The following is a 7,978-nucleotide window of genomic DNA, read 5'->3' on the forward strand; positions in this document are numbered from 1 at the left end:
AACTGAACTCTTCCTTCTTCTTCCAGCCTTTCCTTTCATCCTGACAGGAATATACTTTCTCTGGATTCTTGTTATCTCATTTCTGAAGGCTTCCCATTTTCCAGCTGTCCCTTTACCTGTGAACATCTGCCCCAATCAGCTTTCAAAAGTTCTTGCCTAATACTGTCAAAATTGGCCTTTCTCCAAATTTAGAACTTCAACTTTTAGATCTGATCTACCCTTTTCCATCACTATTTTAAAACAAATAGAATTATGGTCGCTGGCCCCAAAGTGCTCTCCCACTGACACCTCAGTCACCTGTCATGCCTTATTTCCCAAGAGTAGGTCAAGTTTTGCATCTTCTCTAGTAGGTACATCCACATACTGAATCAGAAGATTTTCTTGTACACACTTAACAAAGTCTTCTCCATCTAAACAGCATAGTGGCTCAGTGGTTAGCACTGCTGCCTTACAGCACCAGGGACCCAGGTTCAATTCCAGCCTTGGGTGACTGTCTGTGTGGAGTTTGCACATTTTTCCCCATGTCTGTATGGATTTCCTCCGGGTGCTCCGGTTTCCTCCCACAGTCTGAAGATGTGCAGGTTAGGGTGGATTGGCCATGCTAAGTTACTCATAGTGTTTGGGGTATTAGTCAGAGGGAAGTGAGTTCTCTTCGGAGGGTCGGTGTGGACTTGTTGAGCCGAAGGGCCTGTTTCCACACTGTAGGGAATCCAATCTAATCATAAACCCTTAACACTATGGCAGTCCCAGTCTGTTTGGAAAGTTAAAATCCCCAACCATAACCACCCTATTATTCTTACAAATAATTGAGATCTCCTTACAAATTTGTTTCTCAATTTCCCACTGACTATTTGGGGTCTATAACACAATGCTAATAAAGTGATCATCCCTTTCTTATTTCTCAATTCCACCCAAATAACGTCCCCGAATGTATTTCTGGGAATTTCCTCCCACAGTATAGCTGTAATGCTAACCCCTTTCAAAAACGCCACTCCCACTTCTCTCATACCTCCCTTTCTGTAACATTTGTATCCTGGAACATTAAGCTGCCAGTCTTGTCCATCCCTGAGCCATGCTTCTGGAATTATTATGATCTCCTAATCCCATGTTCCTAACCATACCATGAGTTCATCTGCCTTCCCGTTAGGTATCTTACATTGAAATAAATGCAGTTTAATTTATCAGTCCTACCTTGTTCTCTGCTTTGTCCCTGCCTACCCTGACTGTTTGATTTCCCTTTGTTCTCAACTGTACCGGTCTCAGATTGATCTTTTTCCTCATTATATCCCTGGATTACTAGTTTAAATCCTCCTGAGCAGCTCTAGCAAATCTCCCTGCCAGTATATTAGTCCCCTTCCAATTCAGGTGCAATCCATCCTTCCTGTACAGGTTACTTCTACCCCAGAAGAGATTCCAATGATCCAAAAATGTGACTCCTTCTCCCATAACCAGCTCCTCAGCCATGCATTCATCCTCTCTATCCTCCTATTCCTAATCTCACTAGCTCGTAGCAGCAGGAGTAATCCAGATATTTCTACTCTCGAGAACCTCCTTTTTAAATTCTGAGATGTCTGATGTAGGGCAGAGTGGCTAGGATTTCTGAACGTGTTTTGTCTACTTGTTTGGGTTTGTTGCTGAGAAATCAGCAGGTTGGGTTCATTGGGTACCCATTCATTTTGAATATACTGTATAGTTGTATAGGAACCAATGATATAGGAAGGGAAAAGGATGAGATTCTGAAGGGAGAACATTAGAGTTAGGCAGGAATTTAAAAAGGAGGTCCTCAAGGGTAGTAATATCTGGATTACTCCCAGTGCTATGAGCTAGTGAGGGCAGGACTAGGAGGATAGAGCAGATGAATGCATGGCTGAGGAGCTGGTGTATGGGAGAAGGATTCACATTTTTGGATCATTGGAATCTCTTTTGGGGCAGAAGTGACCTGTACAAAAAGGACGGATTGCACCTAAATTGGAAGGGGACTAATATACTGGCAAGGATTTTTTCTAGAACTGCTTGGGAGGATTTAAACTAGTAAGGTGGGGGGGGGGGGAGAAACCCAGGGAGATAGTGAGAAAAGAGATCGAGCTGAGAACAGAAGTGAGTCAAACAGTCAGGGCAGGCAGGGACAAGGTAGGACTAATAAATTAAACTTCATTTATTTCAATGCAAGGGGCCTAACAAGGAAGGCAGATGCATTCAGGGCATGGTTAGGGACATGGGACTGGGTTATAGCAATTACAGAAACATGGCTCAGGGATGGACAGGACTGGCAGCTTAATGTTCCAGGATGCAAATGCTACAGGAAGGATAGAAAGGGAGGCAAGAGAGGAGGGGTAGTCGCATTTGTGATAAGGGATAGCATTACAGCTGCGCTGAGGGAGGATATTTCTGGAAATACATCCAAGGAAGTTATTTGGATGGAACTGAGAAATAAGAAAGAGATAATCACCTTATTGGGATTGTATTATAGACCCCACAATAGTCAGAGGGAAATTGAGAAATAAACTTGTAAGGAGATCTCAGCTATCTGCAAGAATAATAGAGTAGTTATGGTAGGGGATTTTAACTTTCCAAACATCAACTGGGACTGCCATAATGTTAAAGGTTTAGACGGAGAGGAATTTCTTGTGTTACAAGACGATTTTCTGATTCAATATGTGGATGTACCTACTAGAGGAGGTGCAAAACTTGACCTACTCTTGGGAAATAAGGCAGGGCAGGTGACTGGGGTGTCAGTGTGGAAGCACTTTGGGGCCAGCGACCATAATTCTATTTGTTTTAAAATAGTGATGGAAAAGGATAAACCAGATCTAAAAGTTGAAGTTCTAAATTGGTGAAAGGCCAATTTTGACAGTATTAGGCAAGAACTTTTGAAAGCTGATTGGAGACAGATGTTCGCAGGCAAAGGGATGGCTAGAAAATGGGAAGCCTTCAGAAATGAGATAACAAGAATCCAGAGAAAGTATATTCCTGTCAGGGTGCAAGGGAAGGCTGGTAGGTATAGGGAATACTGGATGACTAAAGAAATTGAGGGTTTGGTTAAGAAAAAGGAAGCATATATCAGGTATAGACAGGACAGATCGAGTGAATCCTTAGAAGAATATAAAGAAAGTAGGAGTATACTTAGGAGGGAAATCTGGAGGGCAAAACAGGGACATGTGATACCTTTGGCAAATAGAATTAAGGAGAATCCAAAGGGTTTTTCCAAATATATTAAGGACAAAAGGGTAACTCGGGAGAGAATAGGGCCCCTCAAAGATCAACAAGGCAGCCTTTGTGTGGAGCCACAGAAAAGGGGGGAGATACTAAATGAATATTTTGCAGCAATATTTACTGTGGAAAAGGATATAGACTGTAGGGAAGTAGATGGTGACATCTTGCAAAATGTCCAGATTACAGAGGAGGAAGTGCTGGATGTCTTGAAATGGTTAAAAGTGGATAAATCCCCAGGACCTAATCAGGTGTACCCGAGAACTCTGTGGGAAGCTAGAGAAGTGATTGCTGAGCCTCTTGCTGAGACATTTGTATCATCAATAGTCACAGGTGAGGTGCCGGAAAACTGGAGGTTGGCAAACGTGCCACTGTTTAAGGAGGCAGTAAAGACAAGCCAGGGAACTATAGACCAGTGAGCCTGACCTCAGTGGTGGGCAAGTTGTTGGAGGGAATCCTGAGGGACAGGATGTCCATGTATTTGGAAAGGCAAGGACTGATTCAGGATAGTCAACATGGCTTTGTGCGTGGGAAATCATGTCTCACAAACTTGATTGAGTTTTTTGAAGAAGTAACAAAGAAGATTGATGAGGGCAAAGCAGTCGATGTGATCTATATGGACTTCAGTAAGGTGTTTGACAAGGTTCCCCATGGGAGACTGATTAACAAGGTTAGATCTCATGGAATACAGGGAGAACTAGCCATTTGGAGACAGAACTGGCTCAAAGGTAAAAGACAGAGGGTGGTGGTAGAGAGTTGTTTTTCAGACTGGAGGCCTGTGACCGGTGGAGTGCCACAAGGATCGGTTCTGGGTCCTCTACTTTTTGTCATTTACATAAATGATTTGGATGTGAGCATAAGAGGTTCAGTTAGTAAGTTTGCAGATGACACCAAAATTGGAGGTGCAGTGGAGAGCGAAAAGGGTTATCTCAGATTACAATAGGATCTGGACCAGATGGGCCAATGGGCTGAGATGTGGCAGATGGAGTTTAATTCAGATAAATGCGAGGTGCTGCATTTTGGGAACGCAAATCTTAGCAGGACTTATACACTTAATGGTAAGATTCTAGGGAATGTTGCTGAACAAAGAGACCTTGGAGTGCAGGTTCATAGCTCCTTGAAAGTGGAGTTGCAGGTAAATAGGATAGTGAAGGCGGCGTTTGGTGTGCTTTCCTTTATTGGTCAGAGTATTGAGTACAGGAGTTGGGAGATCATGTTGCGGCTGTACAGGACATTGGTTACGTCACTGTTGGAATATTGCATGCAATTCTTGTCTCCTTCCTATCGGAAAGATGTTGTGAAACTTGAAAGGGTTCAGAAAAGATTTACAAGGATGTTGCTAGAGTTGGAGGATTTGAGCTACAGGGAGAGGCTGAACAGGCTGGGGCTGTTTTCCCTGGAGCGTCGGAGGCTGAGGAGTGACATTATAGAGGTTTACAAAATTATGAGGGGCATGGATAGGAAAAATAGACAAAGTCTTTTCCCTGGGATCGGGGAGTCCAGAACTAGAGGGCATAGGTTTAGGGTGAGAGGGGAAAGATATAAAAGAGACCTGAGGGGCAACGTATTCCATGCAGAGGGTGATACGTGTATGGATGTGGTGGAGGTTGGTACAATTGCAACATTTGAAAGGCATTTGGGTGGGTATATGAATAGGAAGGGGTTTGGCGGGTTATGGGCCAGGTCCTGGTAGGTGGGACTAGATTGGGTTGGGATATCTGGTCGGCATGGACGGGTTGGACCGAAGGGTCTGTTTCCATGCTGTACATCTCTATGACTCTATAACAAACCTAATTCTATTCTAGTAATCCAGTGATTATTACCATTTTGGTTCTGCTGTTTAAATTAGCCTCTCACTACTCATATTCCCTCAGCAGAATCTATATTGTTGGTACCGACATGGACCATGACAACTGGATCTTTCCCCTCTGACTCCAAGTTCCTCTGCAGCCCAGATGGGAAATCCTGAACCTGTGCATCAGGAAGGCAAGACAGCTTTCGGGACTCTCAAACTGACCACACAGGACAGTGTCTATTCCCCTGACTGTACTGTCCTCAATTACAACTACATTTCTCTTCCCTCCTCCCTTTTTGCATGGCTCCCTGTACCATGGTGCTACAGTCAGTTTGCTCATAACTCACCACCACCCCCTCCCCTCCCCCTCAACTCTCATCCAATATCTTGAATATTTCCTTGTGTATGAAATCCCTCACTCCCGGTACCATTCAAGTAAATCACCATAAACTCTCTCTCCAAACCTTTAAGATCCTTCTTAGATGAGGTGCCCAGAACTGAACACAATATTCCAAATATAGTTTGACCAATGATTTGTAGAGGTGAAGCATCACTTCGTGTCAGAGTCATACAGTACGAAAACAGATCCTTCAGTCTAATCAGTCCATGCTGACCATAATCCCAAACTAAACTTGTCCCACCTGCCTGTGTTTGGCCCACATCTCTCCAAACATTTCTTATTCATGCACTTATCCAAATGTCTTTTAAACATTATAAGTGTACCCACATCCACCACTTCCTCTAGAAGTTCATTCCACACAGGAATCACTCTAAATAAAAATTGACCCATATCTCTTAAATATTTCTCTTTGTACTTTAAAAATATGGCCCCCTGCCTTGAAACCCCCACCATCAGGAAAAGGATACCTTTTCTTCCTTGCTTTTATACTTATGCTTCTATGTATAAACCCAAGAATCCTACAAGCCTTCTTAACAACTGTTTCAACTTCTCTGGTCACCTTCCGAGAATCGTGCACATGAACCCTGAGGTCCCTCTGCCCCTATACTCCCCTCAGTTTGTCCCATTGAGGCCTGTATTGACTCTGTGTTTCTTCTACCGAAATACATTACCTCACATTTCTCTGCATCAAAATTCATCTGCCAGGCGTCTTCCCATTGACCAACTTGCCAATGTCCCTCTGAAATTGCTCAGCAACATCCTCACAATCTACTGTTCTCCCTAGCTTAGTATCATCTGTAATTTAGAGATGTTTCTCCCAACAACCATCTTCAAATCCTTTACATAAATGAGAAAATGCAAGGATCCCAACACTGATCACTGGAGAACACCACTTTCAAAACGTTTCCAATCTGAGAAATGCCCCTCACTGTTTCCTATCTTTTACCCAACATCTAATGCCTGCGGGGTCAAAAAGTGTGGCGCTGGAAAAGCACAGCAGGTTAGGCAGCATCCGAGGAGCAGGAGAGTCAATGTATCAGGCGTAAGTCATCCATCAGGAATGGTTGATGAAGGACTTATGTCTGAAATGTCAACTCTCCTGCTCCTTGGATGCTGCCTAACCTGCTGTGCTTTTCCTGCGTCACACTTTTTGACTTCAATCTCCAGTATCTGCAGTCCTCACTTTCTTAGAATCCCTACAGTGTGGAAACAGGCCCTTCAACCCAATAAGACCACATTGACCCTCCAAAGAGTAACACACCCAGACTAATGCACCTAACCTGCACATCCCTGAACACCACGAGCAATTTAGCATGGCCAGTTAACCTAACATGCACATTTTTGGACAGTGGGAAGAAACTGGAGCAGCCAGAGGAAACCCACACAGACATGGGGAGAATGTGCAAACTCCACACAGACAGTCACCCAAGGCTTGAATTGAACCCAGATCCTTGGCGCTGCGAGGCAGCAGTGCTAACCATTGAGCCACCATGCTGCCTGAATCCATATAGCCAGAGACCCATCATCCCCAACATTTCTGATGTGATAACCAACCTGCTATGTAATACCATATCAAATGCTTGCTGAAAGTCCAAAAATACAACATCTAGAACACTGCCTTCATCACAATCATAGAATCCCTTGTGTGAAACAGGCCATTTGGCCCCTCAGGTCCACATCAACCCTCCGATGAGCATCCCACTCAGACCCACACCACACCCTATCCCTGCAACCTAACATATCCCATGGCTAATCCACCTAACCTCCATATCCTTGGACACTGGGCAATTTAGCATGGTCAATTTACCTAACCTGCACATCCCTGAATACAATGAGCAATTTAGCATGGCCAATTCACCTGACCTGCGCAGTTTTGGACTTGTGGGAGGAAACCATAGTACCCAGAGGAAACCCATACAGACACTGGGAGAATGTGCAAATTCCACACCAACAGTCACCCGAAGGTGGAATCGAACCTAGGTCCCTGGTGCTGTGAGGCAGCCATGCTAACCACTGAGCCAACATGTTGCCCCATGAGCTTGTCCAAAACGGAATTAAATTTGTCAAACATGACCTGCCATCAACAAAGGCATGTTAGATTACAAGGGCTATGGACAGGGTAAAATGAAAGCAGCAGTTCCCCAGTCAAAGGGGCAATAACAAGGGAGTGTGATTGTAAGGTGAAAGGCAGAAGGTTGAGAGGTTATGTGAGGAAACCGTTTTCACCAGGTGGTGAATGTCTGGAATGCACTGCCTGGGAGGGTAGTTAATGCGAGAAATCTCATAACCTTTAAAAGGTACCCAAAAAGTACCTGCATGAGCAAGTGAACTGTCATAACATTCGAAGCTTGAACGTTATGACCTTGTGTGGAAAATTGGGACTACTCTGTATTTATTGTAGCTTTGATGGTATAGACTCAAGTGGGCCAAAGAGCCTCTTCTACGTTATGTAGACTCCCCAGCCAGGCGGATGTAACCTCTCCATATCCACTGAGTCAAACTTCTTCACAGCATTATATGTGTCAACAAGATCACCTTCCAACCTTCAAACTCCACAGTATAGTCCAATTCCA

Source organism: Hemiscyllium ocellatum, chromosome 9 (genome assembly GCF_020745735.1).
Source record: "Hemiscyllium ocellatum isolate sHemOce1 chromosome 9, sHemOce1.pat.X.cur, whole genome shotgun sequence".
NCBI lineage: Eukaryota > Metazoa > Chordata > Chondrichthyes > Orectolobiformes > Hemiscylliidae > Hemiscyllium > Hemiscyllium ocellatum.